The sequence below is a fragment of the Tympanuchus pallidicinctus genome, unplaced genomic scaffold, assembly GCF_026119805.1.
Source record: "Tympanuchus pallidicinctus isolate F22 unplaced genomic scaffold, pur_lepc_1.0 scaffold11, whole genome shotgun sequence".
Classification (NCBI taxonomy): domain Eukaryota; kingdom Metazoa; phylum Chordata; class Aves; order Galliformes; family Phasianidae; genus Tympanuchus; species Tympanuchus pallidicinctus.
This window is the reverse complement of record NW_026294627.1, coordinates 3,638,000-3,663,025: the sequence shown is the minus strand read 5'-3', so window position 1 is coordinate 3,663,025 and position 25,026 is coordinate 3,638,000.

The following is a 25,026-nucleotide window of genomic DNA, read 5'->3' as shown; positions in this document are numbered from 1 at the left end:
TTCAGACTTTCTTCCCTGGTAACCCGTGCTATAGATACTCTCTGGTGTACCCTGGCTCCGACCTGGTGAAAAATTGTTCACCGTTGGAGAAATCCTGGTGAACTGAATTCACTTTGGGACCTGCACCCTGTAGCTATCACAGAAGTGAGACAGAGGCTGAGCTGGCTTAGAACAAGATGTAGCCAAAAGCAAGTTGCTGATCACTTGCCTTATATCTTCTGCTCAGGTGATGTAGATCTTCATAGGATTTTTCTGTGTCATTAGATGCTTTTTTTAGATCAGTTTTTGATCAATATGTCCCCCTAGCCACAGTTATTTATTTATTTGTTTGTTTATTCTTCCTGATGCATGAAAAGAGAGATCAATACTTATTTAAAAAGTATTGCAAAAGTTTGACAACAGTGCATATAATCTGGTTCAAGACTGTAGTAAGAAATTCTTGAGAAAGGAGGAGGGGACGGAGTTTGGATGCAGATTAGAATTCCGTTGCTGTGTTAGTGCAGCAAAAGAATTCCCTACCTGAGAGCATTGTAAAGTCTGAGAAAAACATCACCATTATCCAGAAAGGTCACCAAAAGAAACCAATTAGAATTCTGGAAGGAATAAATCTTTAATAATACCCTCCCTTGAAAGGTCAGCGAAGAACTCTACATAGGTCTCTTATTCCCCAGAAGGCACTGGAAATATTTTCAGTTGGTGTAAATTGGTATAACTCTGCAAAAGTTACTGAGAATTTACTATTCTCTGTGCCTGCTAAATTCAAGCAGTGGTTTGCCAAACACAGGCAAGCCTTGGCTGAATCAAAATCAGTTTCCTATTTAAGCAACTGGAATTTATTTTGCATATGACATACATACAAGTATAGTAATGGGAACACTGCAGTACAAAAATGCTGTGTTAAAAAGGATCAAATTTAATTATGAAATCCTTTTTGTTTGCCCTGATATGCTGCATGTTCTGTAAGGTGCAAAATGCTCAAGAATTCCAGTTGAAATAAGTGTTTCTCTGCATGCATACAACCCTGAGTTTTTGGAAACTTCTTTTAAAACCACAAGACAGCTTTAATGCTTTCTGTAAAGTATTTGAACATACAGTGAGGGCATTCTGTTGAACTCAAAACAAGAATATTTTCTTTTTAGATTAGAGGGAGCAAAATGGAGGATATTAAGGAAACAGAGACATGGGCTGTTCTTTCAGGAACAGAAAATAATCACCCTAGAGGCTTCTAGTTGCTGAAGAGAAAGAAAATGGCAACAAATGACAAACTGGAGAGTGCTAGGAAAATGTATTGATGCAGATGAAGTGAATAATATGAGGTAAGGGAGATGACTTGGAAATCAGCTTAAACCGTGAATAACAAAAGACTAAATACCAACCAAAAATTCATACTGCATTCTGAACTTTACTTCACTGATAGCTTGTGTAGGAATAAACGGGTAATATAACAGAATAGGTCTCCCAATGTATGATAGCAGAAAAGTTATAGAGAAGAAAGGTTTCCCATTATTAGAAACTAGGGAAATATTTAGGCTTGATAGAGCCTACATCAAAAAGATGAAATCATAAAAAATCTTTATCTTCGAATAAAAATTGAGACAGAAGTTCATAAAATGCGGATGAAGCAAAGAAGAAGAAAAATGGTTAGTCTCAAGAATTAAAGACCTTTTTAAGCTTGGCACTTAGAAATAAGTAACCAGACCAAGACCAGACGTATATATTCCTGCACAAATTTCATAAACCTAAAAATCAAAAAGATGAATGGATTTTATGAATTGAAAATATTCATGATTTTGAATTGTATGGAACTTAGTGAGACACTGAACTTTTATGGTGCAAATATTATAGGAATGAAAAGTAATGATGAAAGAACATCACTGTCCATTGAAGAAAGCCATGTATTTCAGAAAAGATATTGTAAAAACTTCACTTTGAAGGTGCTGGCAATGGTATTGCTCTAAACTGCTCTAAAATGCTTACTCTGCTCAACACCTTCCCCTCCAGCCTGCATCCCTGCAACTGGGATTGTAGGCAGGTGCAGCCCTGGGGATAGGCTGAAGATTGTGTTTAAAGGTATTCACAGAATCATAGAATCATAGAATTGTTTGAGTTGGAAGGGAGCCTTAAGGCTCACCTAGTCAATCTTCCCTGCAACGAACATACAGAGGACACATGCAGCTCCATCAGATGCTCAGAGGCTGGTCCAGTCTGATCATGAATGACCCCAGGGATGAGACATCCAACACCTCTCTGGGCAACCTGCTTCAGTGCCTCACCACCTTTATAGTGAAAGATTTCTTCCTTATCTCCAGTCTAAATTTCTCCTCTTTTCGTTTGAAATCGTTCCCCTTCTCCTATCACCACAAACCCTGCTAATGAGTCTGTCTTCTTTCTTACAGCCCCTCTTTGGGCTCTCAGATCTCCCCGGAGCTTTCTCTTCTCCAGGCTGAACAGTCCCAGCTTTCTTATATTATATTAAGGGAGGGTACAGCACAGAGATTGCTGATGACTCCTTCTCACAGATGGGAAGATATCAAGGGCAGGGCAATTCTGTATTTGTCTAGACAGTAGCTATGCTCCTAGAGCCTTTGCAGGCTCTAGATCAATGGTAGCCAAAAGGGCATGGAAGGTAGCTCCAGCATTGCTTGCAGCTTGCAGAGAGGTCAGAGCAGCTAGCACGGTGTTGTCCCAGCAAACAAATAAAATAAATGGTGTAATTACAGGTGTCTGATAGGTTTTTTAAGATGGTGATCCCAGGTTACATATATATGTATGTATACATACACACAGAGAACTAGTACTCAATGAACATTGTAATGTGTCACAACAAGAACTAAAAGAATTTGTAGTATAGCATAGGAAAAGATCCTTACTAATCAAGCATACACTCAGCTTTCATGGTTATTACACCGTCAGTCAGCTAATTGTAGTGCAGCAGTAAACAGAAGGGGTATTTATCAAGAGCTATCTGGAATGTGCAAAGAGACATTTATGAGGAATGATGCCATAGCAGATAAACTGCTTACACAATGGCAATTTTGTCTATTTGTCTTGCCAGCTGTTTATCAACATTTTTTATTCACATGTTAACCTAGGGAATTAAGGAATGGCTAGTGCAGCATGAAAGCAAAGAGAACCTTCTTTGGGGACCTGCTGTAAAAAATCACTCTTTCTCAAAAATGTTTTGGAGTTTCTTCTCATGTGGTCATAAAAATGAAAAACATTCTTTAACCAGGAAAAAGTGTCAGAGATCAGAGGAAGCCATTTTCCAGGGAGGTTAGCAGCTCTATTCTGAGCTATGCTGCAGTGCCAGCACGTAAACTACTGCTGGAATATAAATTAATACTGGCATATAAGCCCAGCCACATCGTATACTTATGACTAGGTTGCAATAACACCCAGTCTGGGCATTCACAAATCACACCACTTTTCCTCTCCTACCTCCAGTCTTGAGCTTCATTAAGAATCACCATCATGTAGTATAAAGGTCCTTGCAACTTTTTTAAGGCTTTGAAGACCACAAAGATTGCATTTTTATTTTTTTAGCCCCTGAAATCACAAGAGTTGGAAAACAATCAGCTCTGAAATTGGTCAGAGCTTGACCAGAGTTTAAGGGTTTCTGAAGGTTGTGACTTTAAAGAAAATTTACAAATACTCTAAGAATTAGTGAAATTGAAATCTATTCACTGAAACTGAATAGGCAAACCAATATCAAGCCAGCATATTTTAGGCAAAACTGGAGAAATCTTGCAGTGTTTCTTCTCATTAATATCATCCTCTAAATAACTTACGAGTACATATTATTTATCAGTTACTGTATGTTCTGCTTAACTATGTATCCACACACCTTAAATTACCTCAAATAGGAATTCTTAGACAGTGGCAGGGAGTGAGACAGTGGTATCACAGGACCAATAGAATGGCTTGGCTTGGAAGGGACTTCAATATCATCTAGTTATATATTAGAATTATAGAATCCTTAGAGTTGGAAGGGAGCTTTAAAGGTCACCCAGTCCAACTCCCCTGAAATGATCAGGGACACCTACAGCTCCATCAGATGATCAGAGCTCTATCCACACTGGCTTTGAAAGACTTCAGGGATGGAGCATCTGTCACATCTCTAGGCAAGCTGTTCCAGTGCCTCTTTACCCCAACTTTAAAATACTTTTTCCTTATATATAACATAAATCTACTCCCTTTGAGCTTGAAACCTTCCCTCTTGTCCTATCACAGCTGACTCTGCTAAAGAGTCTGTCCCCTTCTTTCCTGTAGCTCCCCTATCCCCCCTATTCCCCTATGCCGCTATCACGTCACCTCAGAGCCTTCTCTACTCCATGCGGAGCAGCCGCAGCTCTCAGACTGTCCTTGTAGGAGAGGTGTTCCATCCCTTGGATCGTTTTTGTGATCCTCCTCTGGACATACTGCAACTGGTCTATGTCTCTCCTGTACTGAGGACTGCACGTCTGGACTCAGTACTCCAGGTGAGACCTTACCAGCACAGAGGTATTTATTATTATATATTTAATAAAACATTGTGCTATTTCCCAGGCTAGGTAAAAAGCTGTCTCCTGTTCAGAGAATGCAAATACTTTGTGCATCTAAAATTTACTACAACGAGGTAATTAATCTTTGTCTCAAGTACTCAAACTCTGTGTCTACCTCTAAATGCCTAGGGTTATTTTCTGGTGATAAGGAAAACTTGCCATGAACTGACTCGAGTAAATTACATTAATACCTCTTAGCTTCCATTGCAGGGTGCCTGCATCCATACTGCCTATTGAAAATGATCCCTGATGCACGCTAACTTAATTCCCAGAAATTGCTCAGGTAAGAACTAATTGGGCTGGGGCCAAAAGCTGAAGAAACTTACTTGTATAGATGATTGAATTCCAGTCCCTGAGGACACTTTCTGGTGCTGTTAATGTATCAGTATAAATGTAACATCTGTTTGGAGCAAGAAGACTGGATTTTATTGTCAATTCTTTTCTTGTGAAGTCATGGATTTCATAACATTGGACAAACCAGAATTGAAAGAAACTGGAGCAGCCAAAAAATAAATAAATTAAATTAAAAAAAAATATAAATAAATCAACTTCCTAAGAATTGGGGGGAATGAAAAAAAATATAAAACCAATTCAAACACTGATATCAAATTTGTTTTCGTTAACAAAAGATGTGCAGCAATCCCTTGGATTCTGCTCATTCATACAGAGTGCCAGTAGAGGTAGCAGAACAAAAATTTTGGCTTATCATAGAATCATAGAATTGTTTAAGTAGGAAAGAGACCTTTAAAAGTCATCTAGACCACCACCCCTGCAATGAACAGTGACACCTACAGCTAGACTAAGTGCTCAGAGCCCCGTCCAGCCTGACCTTGAATGCCTTCAGATTGGGGCATCCATCATTTCCCTCTCTGGGCAACCTGTGCCTGTGACTCACTGCCCTTATTATAAAAAATTTCCTTATATCCAGTCTAAACCCTTATATCCAATCTTACCCTCTTGTAGTCTGAAACCATTCTCCCTTGCCCTCTCTCTCATATAAAATTTGCAGTATTTTACAGCGTATTCTGAAGTAAGTAGTAGGGTACCCAAAGAGCCTTAGCCAAGCAATAGGACACTCATGTAATTCCTAATAACCATCAATTCAAAACTACGTGGAGTTTTTTGGTTCAACATGTGAGGCTGGAAGCTCTGTTTTTCATTATTCAGGGATGATGTACTATCTATCTATCCAGCAAAATTGCTAATTTCTTATATTATCTCAAAGTTTTCATTGTCAAAGAACTCAAACGTTCTAGTAATTGTGCTAAATACATGTTTTCCTTTTATTTTGTTGAAATCTAAAGGAACTGTAACTGAGATCTGCAAAGGCATGTTGGTACGTAACTCCTTTAGGAGTTAGGCACCTCACTACCACTTATTCTTGGAATCAAAAGATAACACAACAACACAACAGTTATAGACATAAATCTGTTTCTTAACAGCTTAGAACTAACAACTGACAATGGAAGTGAAAAATTCCACATAATGTGCATAGCAGCAATGACATGACAAGGCTTAAAAGGAACACTGCTATGTAAGTGGTAGTTAATGGTTCTTCACTACCCGTATGATAACCTGATGTAAATGCCTTGCCTTTGAAATCTCACTTGTAACTGAAATTTGCATTGTCCTCTTCTTCTGCAGCTTAATATTCAGTGTAAGTAGCAACTTATGGAGATCTCCAGCTGCATACATTTTAAAGACCCATCAATGTAAAGAGAGATATATCTTGCCTACTGAGTACCCATATCATTCAGGTACAGAATCAATTTTTGAATGGTACAGAGCCTCACCTCACAGAGAAGAGTGCAAGTTTAAACTTTCAGCACTATGAGGGTTTCCCTGGAAGGCTGACTTGTCCCATATGAGCTTCAGTCCAGGGTACAAAGCCAGATAAACTGATTTTATGTACTGTGACTTATTTAATCTGTTTTTAATGCTAACATGTTCATTTATTTTATGTTCCTTCCAAGCCTGTTACATTATCTCTTTCCCTTAATATAAATAAAAATATAAATCAGAGCTGTAGCTGTTAATGCTTCAGCAATATTTTGAAGCTGAAAGTATTCAGTATTCAGCAGCAGCTTCAAAGGAGGTTAAAAAAAAAAAAAAAAAGTGGATTCTTTTCTGAGTATTTTTGGAGTATATGTATTGTCTGGGTTGATCAACACTGTTCTGTGTAAGAGTGGAATTGGGCCAAGACCTAAGGTCACATTTTTGCAAATATTTATGGACTGAAAGAGACAAGCAGGCAGGCAGTAAAATTTACACGAGTCAAACTAGATTAAGGTTCAGATTCACAAACAGAGGCAAACCTTGACAACTGATGAGGAACACGATGATCTTAAAATCTGCGTGCTGTATCAGGAAATGCCTAAGATGATAATGGGAATTGCTGAAGGGAGGAGAATATCTGAAATATTGCCTATGTGCTCAGTTTCATATAAGTAGTTACCCCTGTGGAATAGAACTAGTCCAAGATTCTGCTTTGATTTTACACTTAAATAACACAGCAAGCTTCAGACACCTATTTTTATATTCTCTATACGTTGATCGAGATGCATCTGAGGTCTGAATAGTAAATGTTCTCCCTTTTATTTTTTTTTCTAATTTTCCTCTTATTCCATATCAGTTGAAGTCAATTAGTATCTTTGTTATTAATAAGGCCACATTTTGCAAAAGGCAATATCTGTTTCTGGACACTGTACAAGAACATGTCCTGGCCAAAGAATATTAATACTAAGACTAAGCTGACTGCAAATGTTATTGAACTTTCTAACTTCCAGAGGGTGACTATGAAAATAATGTTCATCATTTCCCACAGGTATGAGAGGATATCAAATAAAATTATCAAGTGTCAGTTTATGAACTCACAACACATATTTGAACTACAGAACTTACTGTCACAGGATATACTGGAAGTCAAAAGTTTACATACACTCAAAAAGCAACTAGACAAATTTATGGGAGAAGTATTCATTCAAGGGCTATTAAGCACAAAATGTGTCCGAGCCACAGAGTGCTGGAGGCGGGGAGAGTGCATCAGGGAAATATCATTGTATGTGCCCCTCATTAATTTTATTACTGTGTTTTTCCTAGCTATCTGCTTTTGACATCAGTAGAGAAAATATTGGACTAGATGGATATTTGCATGCCCCAGCGTAGCCATTCTTGCAATCTTCTGTTGAGAAGTGAGAGCAGAGCATTGCAACAGATCAAGCCAAAGGATGCCATAATAATATAACCATTACCTTAAAAAACATTTATAAATAGGCTTGGCTTCTAAATCAATTTTCAGCAAACATCCTGTGGCTCACACAGAGAAAAAAGCATGTTTAAAACTCTGGCTTTGCCTTGAAGGACCAGGATTTCCTCAGATGTGACAGTCCACAATAGAGGGGATTTTTATGGACTCCACACTCCATTCTCAAAATTTCATCCTGGAGAATGAAAAAATTAGGGACAGTTCTTTGTGTGGATTAGGAATGGTTCAACCATCTGGGCAGGAGCAAGAAGAGAGTGTGTACCATGAAGACTAATAGAGTCTTAGAATCATAGAATTGTTAGAGTTGGAAAGGACCTCTGAAGATCATCTAGTCCAAGACTCCTGCAATTCATAGACTCATAGAATCATAGAATGGCCTGGGTTGAAAAGGACCACAGCGATCATCCAGTTCCAACCCCCTGCTATGTGCAGGGTCGCCAACCACCAGACCAGGCTGCCCAGAGCCACATCCAGCCTGGCCTTGAATGCCTCCAGGGATGGGGCATCCACAGCCTCCTTGGGCAACCTGTTCCAGTGCGTCACCAACCTGTGTGAAGAACTTCCTCCTAACAGGGACATCACAGCTAGATCAGAATCAGTGGCTCTGAGGTAGAGCAGAGTGCTGTTGGTCACTGTGTTAGAAGTCTAGAGGGGAAAACGTATGAGGAGCTCAAATCCCTTGGTTTTTCTCAGCCCAGAGCAGAGGAGGCTGAGGGGTGGCCTCATGGAGGCTGCAGCTCCTCACAGGGAGTGGAGGTGACAGTCACAGGGCCCAAGGAATCTGAGTCAAGGGAGTCTAGGGAAAGGTTCTGCCCCAGAGGGCAGTAGGCATGGCCCCGAGCCACTGGAGTTCACAGAGCTTTTGGACACTGCCCTCAGACATAGGGTTTGGCTTTTGAGTGGTCCAGTGTGGAGCCTGCAGTTGGACTAGATGACTATTGTGGGTCCCTTCCAACTCAGGATATTCTGTGATTCTAAAATTTGATGCTTTATTCCACTGTTCAGGAGTCCATCTAGGAGCAGAATTGTATTCCCAGAAACTAATTACCCCCATAGCTTTATCTGTGCCCACCTAGAATCCAGACCCAGATTCTTCCCTTCACTTTTTACTCTCAAGTACACACTGGCACTGCTCTGTCCAGATATCTCCACAGCAGCAGATCATTAACTGGCTCTTCACATCCAAAGAGCTGTCATGGCTGTGGTATAGCTCCATGGGCTCTAGAAGCCTAGATCTTGATGCTGTTTGGAATTGTGTGCTCTTGTACAGTGTCAGGCACATGCCGTACTTTCCTGATTGGAGCTCTATCTCCTCCTTACTATTTTCTTTTATGGTTGCTAGATTTATTTGTTAATTATTATTTAAATTGTGAGAATTGATTAGAAATAGCTTGTTTTCCTTTTTATAGCTCATTAAAGTTAAGCTTCTGGAAGCAGTATACGGCAGCAATGATAAACAGACTTTAACTGCAGTTTCCTAAGATGGTTCCTTTAATGGGCTCATAAATACAGTTGCTGGTTGTTTATTCTTTCATTACTAGAATCTATGGTTTAACAAAAAACCTTTGGTAAATCAGCAAATATTTGCATTTACATTTTTTAATGGTTATAGAGAACTTGGGTGCAGATAATCTCCAAGTCAGTGTTCCTCAAGTGTGAGTTCATAATGCCTAGGACAAGAGGAAATGTTTCAAACTAAGAGAGGGGAGATTTAGACTGGATATAAGGAAAAAGGTTTTTATGATTAGGGTAGTGAGGCACTGGCACAGGTTGCGCAGAGAGATGGAACATGCCCTGTCTTTGGAGACATTCAAGGTGAGGCTTGGAGCTGTAGGTGTCCTTGTCCATTGCAAAGGAGTTTGACTAGGTAGCCTTCAAAGGTCCCTTCTGACTCAAACAATTCTATGATTCTATGATTTCCTGAGCTTGAAAGTTCAAATGGAGGTGATGTAACCCTTCCTCCCTGCATTACTATTATGAAATCTATCCGGAAGCAGGAAGCAGAACAAATTACACAGTATTTGTTCAGCTCTCTTGGACCTAGATGATGGGTACTGTCTGATACTTCATGAAGTGGAGGGTCATTGTATACTGCTAGCTTGCTTCCTTATTTCTAGCTTTTAAATTACCTTAAAAGAAGGTAAATAACTTACCATTAATTTTCATGAGTACGGTTCTTTATATTAATATTAATGAGAACATTATTGTAATATGACATTTCCTCGTAAGCAGGATGGTACTGCATGCAATCAAATACCTTGTTAATGAAAGGTGTAGTCCATTTCACTTTGAAGGTGAAGAAAATTTGTACATTTCAGCATGAATGAGAGTGAAACATAAAGTTGTGAACTAGGCAACAGGACCAGAGCTTAAGAAGTCCTTTAATGTGGCTTTACACACTTTAAAGCTGTGTTTATATTGCTGTCCTTTAGGTTGATCAGCAGAATTTAGAAAAGGTAAAGAAAAGGAAGAGAAAGTTGTCTGCCTGCTTCTTTATTAATTTTAGCTTTTGGTATGCAGACGCTTTCTGTCATGGTTATGTTTATGAATATGTGCATCTGTATTGCCCAGTAGCACAAGGTGTATTCCTCTCCTTTGTCTGTAAATTCTCTAGTTATGGAAATAAAAATACACTCTGTTTTAGGAGAAACACTATTTATTTTTTTTCTTTTTATATTCCACAGCTTCCATTTTCCTTTGTGGTCCCTAGTCTTCATTACTACGAGGATCTTTTGTAACTTGCATAGCACATTAAAGCTTTGATATGAGATTCTACCTTATTTCCAAAGAGACTGATGTCTCCTTTATCTTCTCAGAATGAAAGCAAAACTACAGGCTCTCATGTTGCACCATTATTCAGTACCTCCAAAGATCTCCACTAGTAAAATGTTCTCCCTACATTCTTCTTGTTTTCTAAGCATGATTACATTCACAGTAAGGGCAATACATGAGATCCTGTATTCCCGAATCACAGGACTTTCTTGTAATATAATGTTAAATTTCCCTAGGCATAGTTATTTTAAGTTTTATAACCTTACTACGGCTAAACCAGGATAATTATACAGAAATAATTCTGCACTCTCTGTATCTCACTGAGCAGCTTGTTTTCACTGTGAATATTTTCTTCTGGTGGAAATTTTTCTTGTTCTCTCCTTTTTCCGTTTTGAAAAGTGACTCATTTTTCTACAATTGCTTTATAAATTCATTTTGAGAAATTCTTTGCATATATATTTGTGTGCATACAGTTATGTGCAATTTACTGGTAAAAAGCACTCCTAAGTATACATGGCATGCCACAATTCCTGGAGGATTTTATGGATTCTTCCTTTCTCTGGTGTCGAAGTGAATATGTGAAACGCTGTAGATTCTGTAGCACCAGAAGAACATCATGCAGAAAAGAGAAAAATGTCATTGACTTCTGAATAGTTTGTACTGAAGGTTCCTAACTAAAGACATATAATCTGGTCTACAAATGCTAAAACTAAAAAATGTTCTCACTGACTTGCATGAGTCATCGGCAGATCTGAGAAAGAGCTCCAGGCTCCAGGCTTTCCATCCTTATGTACTTCTTCACCGTAGCTGTAAGTTACCTCTTATTTTAATTGGTATATTGCCTGGTTTCAAAAGTCAGTTAATTTGTTTAATATAGCAAAGCTCATTCTTTCCACAACAGAAGATGCCATAGTATCAGATAATAATGAAAATACTGTTTTCAGAATTAATAATAAGAGTGCTTCAATCCAGACATTACACTTAATGCCTTTTGGATGGCCACTTTCTTGTATTGGACTGAAGGTCTGAAAGGAAGAAGACATAGGTGAGAAAATCTATGACAAGCAACTGGGTTCTTTGTACAATACTGAAATCTCACGTCCGTCATTTTGAAAGCTGCTAGTACCAGCTGCAATTGGTATCAGACCCACACTGGGTAAACAACAACTAGGAATACTATTTAAAGATATTGAAAGTAATTAAATTCTCAGATTATTTCTAAAAGACAACATATTTTGGGAGCTATCCCACTCGCTTGGGCTACTTTGCCATTAAAAGGGAGAAAGATCATTAGTGTTACAAGGTTTTTCCCACATTTATTTTAATATGCTTAAGGATAGTCATTACACACTCCACAGAAAGGGCCATTTGCAGTGTTCCTCTTTGGAAAATGGTGAACCTTGCAGTGTTCACATAAGAATGATTTCATTGGTGATCATATGTGTAATGGTTTCGAAAATTTGGGTATTGAATTTCCCCAATTTTGGAGGAAGTCTAGGCATCTTTAAGTGTGTTTGAGGTGGATTATTTTTCACCTAGCAGAGTCTCAATCACAGGATGAACCATAATTTTCAAGACACTTTCTTTGTTACGTTTGCAGGTTAAATGATCCTTTATGGTTACCAGGCGTAATATTTTACTAACTGCAGAGAGCAGCCTTTGCAAAGGCCTACTGAGTTCACAGTAAAGTATCTCATGATACTTGTTCCAGTATCCGTGGAACAGGAAGCTTCTGTGCTATGTTTCCATCTCTGCGACTTTTGGCTATCTGTTGATTAACTCACACCACCCTAGAGATGGCACAGAAGGCACAAAATCTAGCCTTTCTTCATAACATCTAGCTGGTATATTCAAAGCCATAGCAGTGATGTACTTTCAAGCAGTGGGAACAGTCAGCAATGATCAGATGTGTAAATGCTGTAAAATAATGAAATCCTTGCACAGTGCCTGGATAAAATCAGGCTAACAGATGTCATCATTACTGATGATCAAGAAAATTGAACCAGCGTTCAAGCATCTGTGTAAGGGAGGCATTATTTGCCACTGAGAATTACCTATCCATCAGTGGGGAATTTTAATCCAAAGACCAACTCTGTAAATGTAATTTGCATAAGCATCAACTTAGAAAGGGCAAAGGAGAAAGATTGTTTTATTAGCAATAGGCTGAGACGTATTAATCTGAGAACTGCAGAGAATTCTTAAACACAGAGCCTTAATATAGCAGAAAGAAACAGAATCGGATGAAAGGTTATTAGCTGAAGAGGAAATTTTGAATTTTTGTGTCCTGCAGCTGTAAGTAATCTAACCAGAATGACTTTCTAACAGATCAGAAGAGATTTCTATACCAGAGTATCCAGATCTTTTGTAAAACACAAACAGTGGATACATTTATTCAAACCTCAATCTCTCACAGCTGTACCAGGGCAGGCTCAGAATGAACATTGGGAAAAATCTCTTTACCATAAGGGTGGTCAAACTCTGAAACAGGCTTTCTGGAGAGCAAGTTGATGCCTCGTGCCTGTCACTGTTCAAGAGGCATTTGGACAATGCCATTATGAATATTTTTTAAATCATTGGCTAACCCTACTGAGGTCAGGCAGTTGGAGTAGATGATCTTTGAATGTCCAATGGAACTATTATATTCTAAGGGCTGGGACTGGCCTGACATGCTACATCTATACCTAAACAACTTCTAAGTACTTTTGTTTTCTGTGCTGTGCTGTGCAGATATGATTCATGTAGTTTACATGACCTACCCTCAGTAACTGAGGTGGAATTTTTGCAGATTTCTTCATGAGAACTACTCATATCTCATATTGTATTCTTCAGTTTCATCTCCTGCTTACTCAAGTCTTCCTGTTTCTCTTTGTTCTCACGTTATATCTTGTGAGCGAAGATTAACCAAAGAGACAATCATATTTTCCCAAAAGGAGGCATCCGGTATTTATAGATGAATGCTAGAGGATGGAGAAGCCACCATTGTTTCTGGTAATCAGCCTTGCTATTAAAAAACTCTGTGCCCAATCATTTGTATATCTCATCTAACCTTCCAGATAGGTCAGAAAGCTCTTAATGACTGATAACTTGGTCAGTAGCTAAAAATACTGCCAAGGCATCACTCCTTGTGTTACAAAGCTATTCCCTGTTGCTCTTCTGTAGCTAACATATCTTTCTCTTAGCTGTTAAATTAGGTGGAGAAAAGAATGGCCTACATGTATTCTCTCACAACTACTTATCTAAGCCAATAAGCCTATGGTGACATCAGTTGTCTCTCCTATTGATTTTTTCTTTCTTTATACAAGGAAATATGTTTCCTTTTTTCCTCTCAAACTTCTAGGAATTCACAGAGTGTGTGCACCCCATCCTATCAACCCTCTCCAAGTCACTGTTTGCCAACTTATTTGTAGGTATGCTTCTCACAATACAAATCCAGCAGAATCTTTTCAGAAACGTGTGCATTTGATGATGATATTTTTTTCACTGACTTTGCTCTTGGAGATCAGTCAGCGTGTTCTCAAGCCATTTAATATATGCTCCACTGATAATGTGTGGAGTTCATTTTTTCATCTGAATATCACATGGTATCGAGGCAAACATCTTAATAAATGTAAGTACTCGTATATTATTGAGTGTATATATATATCATTAAATCACATAAGGAAATCAAATTAACTTCATGAGCTGTTCTTATAAAGCTATATTGACTAGTGTTAATTATAATTCTACCTTTAATTTTCATCACATTAATCTCATATCAGCTTTGGGACTTCTCTGTGGGTGAGTGATATCAGATTAACAGGCCTGTAGTTACTTAGATAATCTCTTTTTACTCACTGAATATCACTGAGAAATAAACCTTATTCTGTATTAATGTGCCTTAAGATTTATTTTTAGCAACCATCAGAATTCTGAGGATCTTAGACATTTCTTTCAGGACTCCTGGCTGCAAGTTGGTTCAGATTTAAGTTACTTCAAAATTCGGATTTTCAAGTATTTAGACAGCTGATTCCCTGGCCTGTCACATTCTCTGCCCAACGTGGCGTTTGTCTCCGTTGGCTTATGAGTGACTGTTCTCACATCCATCTGGCAGGTTGCTCTCAGGTGACTTTTCCATTTGGCTGTCTGCCTTGAAGCATTGGTAGGAAGCCAACTAGTGGGAGAGCCAAACAACTGTCTTGCAAGTGGGACTAATGCAAGCTCCTTGGATGATTTCGTCAAGAACCAGGTAACTGGAATCATCCCAGTTCCAAGAAAAGAAACACCTTCCAAAGTATATGAAAATTATAAAACATGGTAAGCAAACAAATTCAAGAAAGGAAAGCATCTACTGTTGCTCCCTCAACACAAGCTTTAAGTTGTCAGATCTAGGGAGCCAGAACCTTTTCATCTGACTTGAAACATTATTTCACACATTTCTTGAAATTTTATCTACTTGATAGGCAATCTATCAGAAAAGAGAGAGAGAGAGAACATTCAGGCAATCTCTCTTCTGCCTCCTAAATCCACTAGTAATAAATAGAAGGAAATACCGGATTTCTCTAGCTAGCAATTTTTTGATGCAATCGAAAGAACAAACAACAAATAGGAGTCTGTCTATGTCTAAATGTCTAATTTTCAATAATTAGGGCTTAGCCTCTATCAGCCACTTGGAATTTCCTTTGAAAATCTTAAATAAATCCTGAATAATTTGAGTCTGATTACATACACTGATTAGAGTTTTCTGGAACTTACTATAGAAAGTGAAATTCTGGTGGTTTTTATTTGAACATATATTCATGTGTTTTATAAAGGAAGGATACATCATTAAATATATTTTGCAGAATATGTAGTAGCTAGAGATAAAATGAAATGATGCATGAACAGTACAACAATAAAGTCCTTATGGTGAACTGGGAGCTTTGATTGCAAAGTTTGGAGAAGACCCATCCCAAACAATCTGTGAGGAGTGTCCTGGCAGTGGACAAGGCTCTGGGGCTTACCTGGGGAAAGCTGTTGTGTTTTACTTCTGTCTGATAAGGAGAAAAAATCTACACCCAGAGGGTCAGCTCAACATTTCTGTTTACTGGCTGAACATCAAGATGAAAGATTTCCCTGCTGTGCAGTCATCTCTTATTGCAAGACCAGTCCAGAAGACAAGAATAAAACAAAGGGCAAAGCAAATGGCCCAGATGAGGGCTAGTAGGGGAAGTTAGATACTGGAAAATAATAATGGTAATAATACCAAAAAACAGTGTGAAAGACCAGCTGAGCATAAAAGAGGAAACAAAGGAAATAGGAAAGTGGAAAACGACTGAAAGAAAGATGAATACTAGGATGCATTGAAAATTCTTCCTAAGCTGTGCTTAAACTCACCATTGTTTTGAGAAGCAGCAGTGAGGCCAGCTGAGAAATTTGCTCTAGGCAGAGAAACTTCTTTTAGCTATACCTACCAAAGATCTACAAAGATAAATGGAACAAATTCAGCTGTAGTGTAGTTATAGGTATTTCTGTCATTTAGGAAAATGCCAATATTTTATATTTGTCCCGTGACAGTTGCAATTTTTACATCTGCAGCCAGCTTTCAACCACTTGAGGACAAAAGCACACTTGAAAGTCTTCATGTTAAACACTCCCTTCCGTCTGTAATTTCTCTTACTATAATCATAGATCATCTTGAGAGGATTACTCTTGGTAATACACAGCTTAGGTTTCATCTGAGTGCAGGGAACCATCATCTCCCTAGCACTTGGGATCTCAAGCTCTTCTCAGTCTCTTCCCCACCGAAGAACTCCATAAAGTCACTTTATGTCTGCTCCTGAATTTCCATTTAAACAGTGGGGTGGGAAAGGAGAATGGACATTGATCCAAGTCCAGCAGAGCGTATGGCTATAGCATGGGTAGAAGATTAAAATCAGCAAGATCTTGCAGGAACAGGAGACATGCAGGAATATGACCTACCACTCCCTCACCTTTGAAAGAGAGGACAAAAAAAGGAAAATACATAACTGCAAAGTGGTATGTTGGTTTGGCTATCAATGACATTCTCCTGACAGAAAGTAGTTAATCTGTTGATTTAGTCAGTGATACAGTATCTGTCTCAGGTTTGCCTTTTTCTCATTTATTTGATGAACTGATGCTTCCAGATTTCTTCTTCCTTTGGAAGTCAAAAGCCCCAGTGAATCTGATCACTTTCTCTCTTGCTAAATCCACCCTGAATGCAGCCAATTTATGCATGGTTGTTTCTGTCACTGTGAAACTCAGCTAAGCAGCTGTCTGCATTTTATTTTTTAGTCAGCCTCAAGATAAGTGTCCAGCATGTAGCACACAACTTTGGTTGGCTGTTGTATTTACATGAGCTGTGTGCAACACTCTGCAGATTCTCTCCATCATTTGATTTTGCTGGATGATAAAGCTGTGGTAGTTTTGTTGTTGTTGTTGTTGTTTTTGCTTTCTTTTTCATTGCAGCTCTTCTTGTCATAAATTATGCACTGAAGCACATCACATTACATTTTCCTTTATAAAGCACATGAATATGTATTCTATGTATTCAGATAAACAACTTTTTTTTTTAACAAGTTCTTGAAGAATTTATCTGCTGAAGAATCTCATTTCATGGCTGTTTTGTGTATTACTTTATGTTTGTGTGTACATGTAGTACAATTCTTGTCTTAGAGTTACTGACCCTGTATATCTTTTCTTTTAGCATTTAGCTTATTCATCTTAATATTTAGCAGAGAGGTAGGGCTGAGTGGCTGGGAAGAGGAATCCCTGGCAATCAGAATGACTCTATTTGGGATAATTTTTTCATGTGGCGGTAAGTCAAACTGTGCTTTCAACTTATTTCCTGTAATTTAGAGTTTTCAGTTACATACCTCATATGTATTGTTAGGGGCAGCATATAGTCCAAATATCAGATTATTTAGAATGTTAAATGAGAATTTACTGGCACTTGGTTTATTTAGTGTATTCATGCAAATGTAAGTAAGGTGTCTCAGCTTTTTGGTGTCCAACAGTGAAAGAACTCTGCACCTTCAAGGGCAGGTGGTCACACAGTCACTGAATCACAGAATAACTGGCTGGAAGGGGACTCTGGAGATCTCTAGTTAAGCTCTCCTGATCAAAGCAAGGCATTTTGCTCACAGCAGTTTCCAATTAGAGCTCAAATATCTCCAGGGATGGGCATTTCACACCCTCTTTGGGCCTTTTTCAAAAATGTGACCATCTTCATGGTGATTTTTTTTCCCCCTTCTAGCTAATCAGTATTTCTGGTGTTTCAGCATGTGTTCGTTGCCTTCAGTGCTATTTCTGCTCTCTTCTGGGAAGAGCTTGGCTCCATCTGTGCTGCACCCTCTCATTAAGTAGCTGTGGTGCTCCTCAATAAGAAAGCAATAAGATCTCCCATAAGCCTTCTCCAGGCTGTACAAACACAACTCCCTCAGTTTTTCCTTATATTTCATTGCTCAAGCCAACAGGGCATCTTCATGTCCCTGTTCCAGGTTTGCTAGACCTGTATTTCCAGGTCGATTAATTTCAGGGTTCATGGGCACTTCCAATTAACTGACACAGACATGGAGAATGATTGAGTGGCACAGTATGGGGTTAATATCACTGAAATAACCAAGGTTAGTGAGTGGTTCTAGAAGAACAAGCAGGTTGAAACTGGAAACATATGCAGCAAAATCATTCAGGGAAAATAAAAAGTCTGTAATCGATGGGAACTACATTATACTGTTAGCCTCATCTGAAACGTGATCTGGGAGGGAAGCATGGATTTCTCATCCCATGCTTCATCATAGGTAGGAATCAATTTGTAGCCATCAAGATCTGGTGATTACAGTCACTGCTTGAATGTGACATTATTATTAATCTGTTATATCCTCTGGTGATATCTGAATACAAGGCTTTTTACCCAAATAATTCAGACACATGGCTCCTTTCAGCCTTTTGGTCTGGGCAGAGCAACTCTTATGGGATGCTGAATGCATAATAAAAGTTCTCTTCCTTCTTCCAGAATCTTTCTTCAAAGAAATTCTATCGATCTGCTTTAATGCATATGTACTCTTGTAAAACTCTTTCTGGTTTTGTTTCTTTGTATGTAAGCAGTACAGTCCCTGCTGTGGTTTAGCTGAGAAAAAAAATTAACAAATGTGATTTCAAACAGAACAGAAATTATGCTCTGGTTAAAAACTCCCCAAAGAAATATAAAGCATTAAGGCAAACTCACATCTGCTTTTGAATAAAGCCAAATCCTCCAAGCAATGTTCAAAGATATTGTCAAAGTAATTAGCATACTAACAATGAAGTCAGGTAACAAATTGTATTCCTAAGCCAAATAGACAAAGTGGGTTTTAAAAATTTGGACATAATTCTTCCTTCTAAAATGTTCAAATTTAAATGGCATAAATTTAAGAGATTTTAAAATTTTAAAACTATAATGAAAACAGCCTTTGAAAACAAAGATTTATTTTCATCTAAGTGAGTTACTACATTACTTTCATACTGTAAAATTTCCCAGGTGGAAGACCAGCAGAGTTTGAAGTTTTGCCTTTTGGGTAGTTACTAGTTATGGAGAAAGGATCATTATTCTACACAACAGAAGCCATGGGCAGTTGCTGTTGTTAATGAGATGTATTATGGTAGCACTCAGCCCCGCTCTGCTAAACACTGTGTAGACTCCTAAAGACAACTCATATCTCAAAACCTTAACAAAAAATCCAGGGAAGATCAAGTGTCAGAGAAACCTTACAGTACCTACAACTTGTATAGCAGAGACTTTGATGTACAACATAACTCTATGACTTTCCCACAGAGGGGATCCAGAGCAAGATAGGAATGAATTAAAGAGGCAGCTCTCATTTTAGTGCCTATAGAATAGCAGTGTCACTACTAAGACTGCAAATAGTGAACTGTCTTAATGTCTGTACAGATTTGTCCATCCATTCCTCCTGCTGTGCTGGATGTAGTCAGATTACTCTTTCAGTGGACATAGAAAGGAGTAGAGCAACCATATTTTCCATAGCCTTGTGAGATTTTAACATTTAGATGGAAAAAATGCATGCTTTCATGTCATCCAGTTTCCATTTCCAGTTTCTCAGTATCATTTTAAGTGTCCCCAGCAGATAGTGGATACTGTTAAAATAAATCAAATGACAATAAGAACTGAAGAATCATTCTATCTGCACACAAAGTCAATAGCAATTGTTTGCAGGGTGAGCTCAAGGAAATAAGGCATCACAGCTCCTCAGGCCATGTTTGGAGGTTATAAGTCAAAGTCTGCCTACAGAGCTTGTTTCTGTGTTGCATTTATTGCAATGCTGCAGTGATGTGCCAAGGCCAAGAAGGCCTCCGAGGTACCAATGCCAAGTTTAGCCTGCTAATTGTCATCTTGTGGATTGCTGCTGCATTTTCCGCATCACAAGTAACATTATTTTTGTCCCACCAATACCCGCATGTTAAATAGTGTGTCTAGGTGAACATTCCTATACGAGGATCTTCAATGACTTAGTTCAGTAAGTATTTTGCATTTTAGAAGATCTTCACTGGAATAATGAGAAAATCTTTCACCGATATATTCTACAGCTGAACACCGAGCTGTAGGTTTCCTCAGGTACGTGGTTTACTTGAACCTAAGCCTGACTCACTCTGGGTAAATGCAGTGATTCTTAACTAAGCATATTAAAAATACTAAAAAAAAAGATATGATTTGCTCTTGTGTGTGCAGCATTTTGTCTGGCAGTCATGCAGTGAGCGGTAATGCTGAAGATTAACAGTGCAGAGAAGGGCCTAATCAGGCATTTGTACAGTGTTTTGGTCTAAGATAAGTTCTGATATGCTCAGCATCATAATGAGTTAAGGAGTGACCATTTGCTTGAGAGAATGCTTAGAAGGTAGCCTGAGATACATATGGATGTTTTAGGCACTTCAAGGGTTAAGTTAGCAGCTGACATCCATGTTTGAGAATCTTCCTTTTAGTCTTCTTCTCTGGACTACATGGAGTAACTGGGTCCTATCATCCATTTCAACCAGCACAGGAAAAAACAAATTATCTTTGATAGTCACTGTTCATGCTATTCATTTTGGACTTAGAAGGACCTCCACTTGGAATGCCAATGTTGCTAAATGCAAGAGAGCAGTGATTGATCACAGCCAGATTGTACAGATGGGTTCACATCAAATCTGCTGAATAGATCCATCTTAGATGGCACCAGTCAGAGTGATCCAAAGCAGAGCCATGGAGGGAGCCATAGCCTTAGTGACCGGTGTGAGACCTATGCAGCATCACAGTGTCATGAGATCTGGAGCCTGATTCTGCTTGACACAGCTACAACACAACCTGCAAAAAAAACAGGGCTTAAAACTAGGCTTAAATGACATGCTTACACATCTCACACAAAAAGTGGGTGGTGAAATAGGGTGAAGAACCCAGAAAATCCATTCACTCACATTAACATCTAAGCACTTAACCATGTCCTTCAGATAATGTTAATTCTTCCTGTATTTACCTATTTACCCTCACCGTGCAGATTTGTTAGAGGTATAGTAAAACGAGACCTGGGGAGCGATGACTGCCCTCCAAGGCCATCTGCAAACTGCTGAAATTAAATAAGGTTAATTCACTTACAAAAAGTGAAATGGAAACATAATTTTAATTGCTCCGTGATATGAAGCAAGTGAGCTTTGAAAACTTGAGCATTGCTGATACCTAGAAGAAATAAATTCAGCAAAAACTCAAACCCCATTTCCATATATATTGCTGGTCTTATCACTGTTTTGTCTAAAATGTTAAAGTAATCGTAATTATCTGAATTACAATCAAAAACAAAACTCTGCTCTGTGCTCCATCTTATTAAAATTCAGCGTTGGGATAATGTTACTTTGGAAAAACCTCATGTGTATGCCATAAATTAAACTTCGAAGATTCAAGTAAATTACTTTTGCAGCCAAATTATTTTCTCATGTGAAAAACAGGAACACTGGAAAACTTTCCTTATAATGGGTACATTTGGACCTGATTTGTGAAATGCAGTAATTAATACAAATGAATCTACATAGATTTTCTAAAATATTATCTAGGAATTGGTGCATGTGGTTCAGATATGCAAAAATAATTTGTAGATTACACTCATTGACTTGAAACACCCGAATCAGCCGTACATATATTGTAGTTTATCTGTGAAGAAATAAGCTATTGCGGTAGAATGTGAGCTTCCATGGCTAATACATATATGGCTACCTAATCAAACTCTATCATTCCCTCTGGTGAGGAAGAAAATGTTATGTCTTCCAGCCTGCCTATGCATTCCTAAGGATTTTGGTTTTGCCTGTCCCAAGTTTTCAAGTGCAGAATCGTGGAATAACCAACTTTGGAAAACACCTTCATCATCATTTAGTTCAACCATACACCTACTAATAGTATTTCCCCACTAAACCATGTCCCTTAGTACAACATCTAAACGTTCCTTGAGCATCTCTAAGGACAGTGATCCATCACCTCTCTGGGCAGCTTGTTCCATGTGCTTATATTAATGAATTTGCATGGCAAGTGAAGTTCCATGCCCTAGATTTTAAATGTGCAAGAGATGAAAGGTGATCCTTGTGTTTAAGTTTTTCAACTGCAAATAGGCAAAAGGCGAGAAAAAGGGAATATCTGTATTTTCTCTCTGTAGTCAGAGACTGACTGACTGCAGCATTCAGAAATCCAGCTGAGAGCACAAATCCAGTCCTTCGCCCCAGGATTATGCTTCCATCCTCTCTCTATGCATGAGTCTTGTTTCCATATCTCATCATATTAATGATTGTCTCCCAAAGTTGCATGCTGATAATCTTGCCAGTTAAACAGAAAATCCAGGTTTATGTCATCTGCAAAGAAATTAAAATGCCTACACTCTTGGCAATAGATTGCTGTATTCACATTACCATTCTGATATCCAGCTGCACCTGGATAAAATAAAATCCTATCTAAATTGAATTACAATATTTTCTTAAGACCTTTGAGACTATTACTAGGGATTTTAAAAGAGTCAGTCCAATTTCTTCTATAATTTTATAATGGCAAACTGCTTTCCAAAGGTTTCTTATCATTTTTCATTCATTTAGAAGGGCAAAGCTGCAGGAACAATAAGATACAGATGAACATTAATTAGGGTGAAACAGCAGGGCTATGTAAATTATGAAAGGGGTGCTTATTGCTGAATTACAGATTGATTCCTTTTGTAATCAAATTCTATTTTCCAAGCAGATTCTGTTTAAAGTGGAATAGGCAAGGAGGAGATAATCATTTGGTCAAATGCAATGTATGCTGTTTCAGATTCTTCTTAGGTGCTTTCTAGAATGACATGACTCATTAAAAAACCATCCAAAAAAAAAACAAAAAAAAAACACCCACCCAAAAAAAAACCAAAAAAACAAAAAAAACAACAGAAAAAGTAGGTCAAGGTTTGGCATCCAAAAAAGAATACAGATGGATAAACTTTAAGGCCAATTGAAGCAGTTCAGAAATGTGAGTGAAATACTGTCCCAGAAAGATGAGAGGAATAATAGAATAATATTTAGCATTTTTCTTTCAATCTCTTCATGCTATAGTTAGAAATTGGACTCGATGATCATTGTGGTCCTTTTCAACCCAGGCCATTCTATGATACTTTTCACCACTGCTAACCTAGTGGCTAACAGCCCTGTTAAAGTCTAGCATCAAGCTCTCATTCCTTTCTTATATTTAGGTGCTGTAGAGGATGCCATCTTTTGCTCCTACTGTATATGGCTTAAGCAGGACCTTGAGCTTAACAGTGACATCCAAATGAAAGTTAATAGTACGACTTCAGCTGAAACATAGGTAGAAATTCCTAGGGGAAAGGACACAGAAATCAGATTTTTTCTCTAACGTCAGGCATGTAACTTCTTATCTTTCTCTTCTACAATTTAATAATCAGAACACAGTGAAGGATGGTAACTGTGTATTACAGGGCCTGAAAACTGTGTGTCACATGATACACTTAGATGGGATGGGATCCTGCACAACCTGATCTAGTTCTTGATCTAATGGCCAGCATCCTGCCCATGGCAAGGGAGTTGGAAATAGCAGATCTTTGAGGTCCATTCCAACCCAAGCCATTCTATGATTCCTCTTCATCCTTCCTGCTCCTGCCACAGAGAAAGCAGTGGAATACTCAGCTGTCAAGGTGGAATCCATTTGTCCTCTAACAAGTACTCTCATTGTATAAATTTATGTAACCATACAAGATCAAACATTGATTTTTATTCCTCAATAACATAACCCCACTAATATGTCACAGAATCACAAACCGCTTGCATTGGAGAGTTCTTGCAATCATCTAGTTCAACAGCTCAGGCCAACAGGTTTCAGCTAAGAGCAGGGTTTGTAGATAGTTTTTTTTCTTTTTTTTTTTCTGTTGTTCTATCTATCTATCTATCTATCTACTAATTTATTTACTTACTTACTGCATTTCTTTCTTGACTTGGTTTTCACCTTTTCATGTACAATTTTCTCACCCTGTGTGAAGAGGGCGAGGCTGTCAATGAATTACACTGGACATGCAGAGTTTGCTGAGGGAATGTAAAAGCAAGAGAATCAAGTTTGATTTTGATGTCCCTTGATGGCCAGAAGGAAGTGCTTAGAGCTGCTGTTTCTAGCTTAGTCTTATGTGAAATCTGACTGATGATCTGCAGCATGTGGGTATTGATGGCTTGGAAACAGATGGAGGCAGGCATTATAAGTAGGGGAGAAGAGGGAAAAAGAAAAGAAGGAAGGGATTCTTCTGATAAAACAGGTATGTCTATTTATTCAGTTAATTAAGGATGAAAAAGGACTTTTCAGTAACCTGGCCTGGTCCTGATTCTCTGCTGAGACAAAATGTGTCAAATACCTTAACTTTCATCGCTTTTTGTTACATGTGGTACATAAGTAGTCAAATTGTGACCCCCCAAAATTTCAACCTTGTAAAAAATAGGTAATTTTATTTCCACTTTTAACTGTTCAGCAATCATAATAATAGACTATTGACACATCCATGCTATTAAGTAAAATAATGCCATCTTAAGTTCATGTGTGCTGCCACTCAGCCATCCCTCCTGTTGTATTATAAGAATTGTCCCTGATATGGTTTTGGCCAGAGGCATCTGGTGCTCTGTCAAATGCCTCCCAAGCCAAGCTGGGAAGCGTTCAAAGGTGATTCCCTACAGGCAGTTTGGATGTGGACATCCTGCACTGGAGGCTGAAAGAGTTTGAGAAGTTAGACAAAATATGTTCTGTGCCATTTTGCTTCAGTATAAGGGAGCAGCTCTGTAATATTATCTTCAGTGGTACAGCTTGTGAGTGCTAGCTGACGGAAAACTGCCATTAACTTACATGGCAAAGAACTAGGCTTCTGGTACTGAAACTCATGATGTCAAATTACTTACCCATGAGACATTACTATGACACAGAATTAGTATTTATCAATCTAGCCAGGC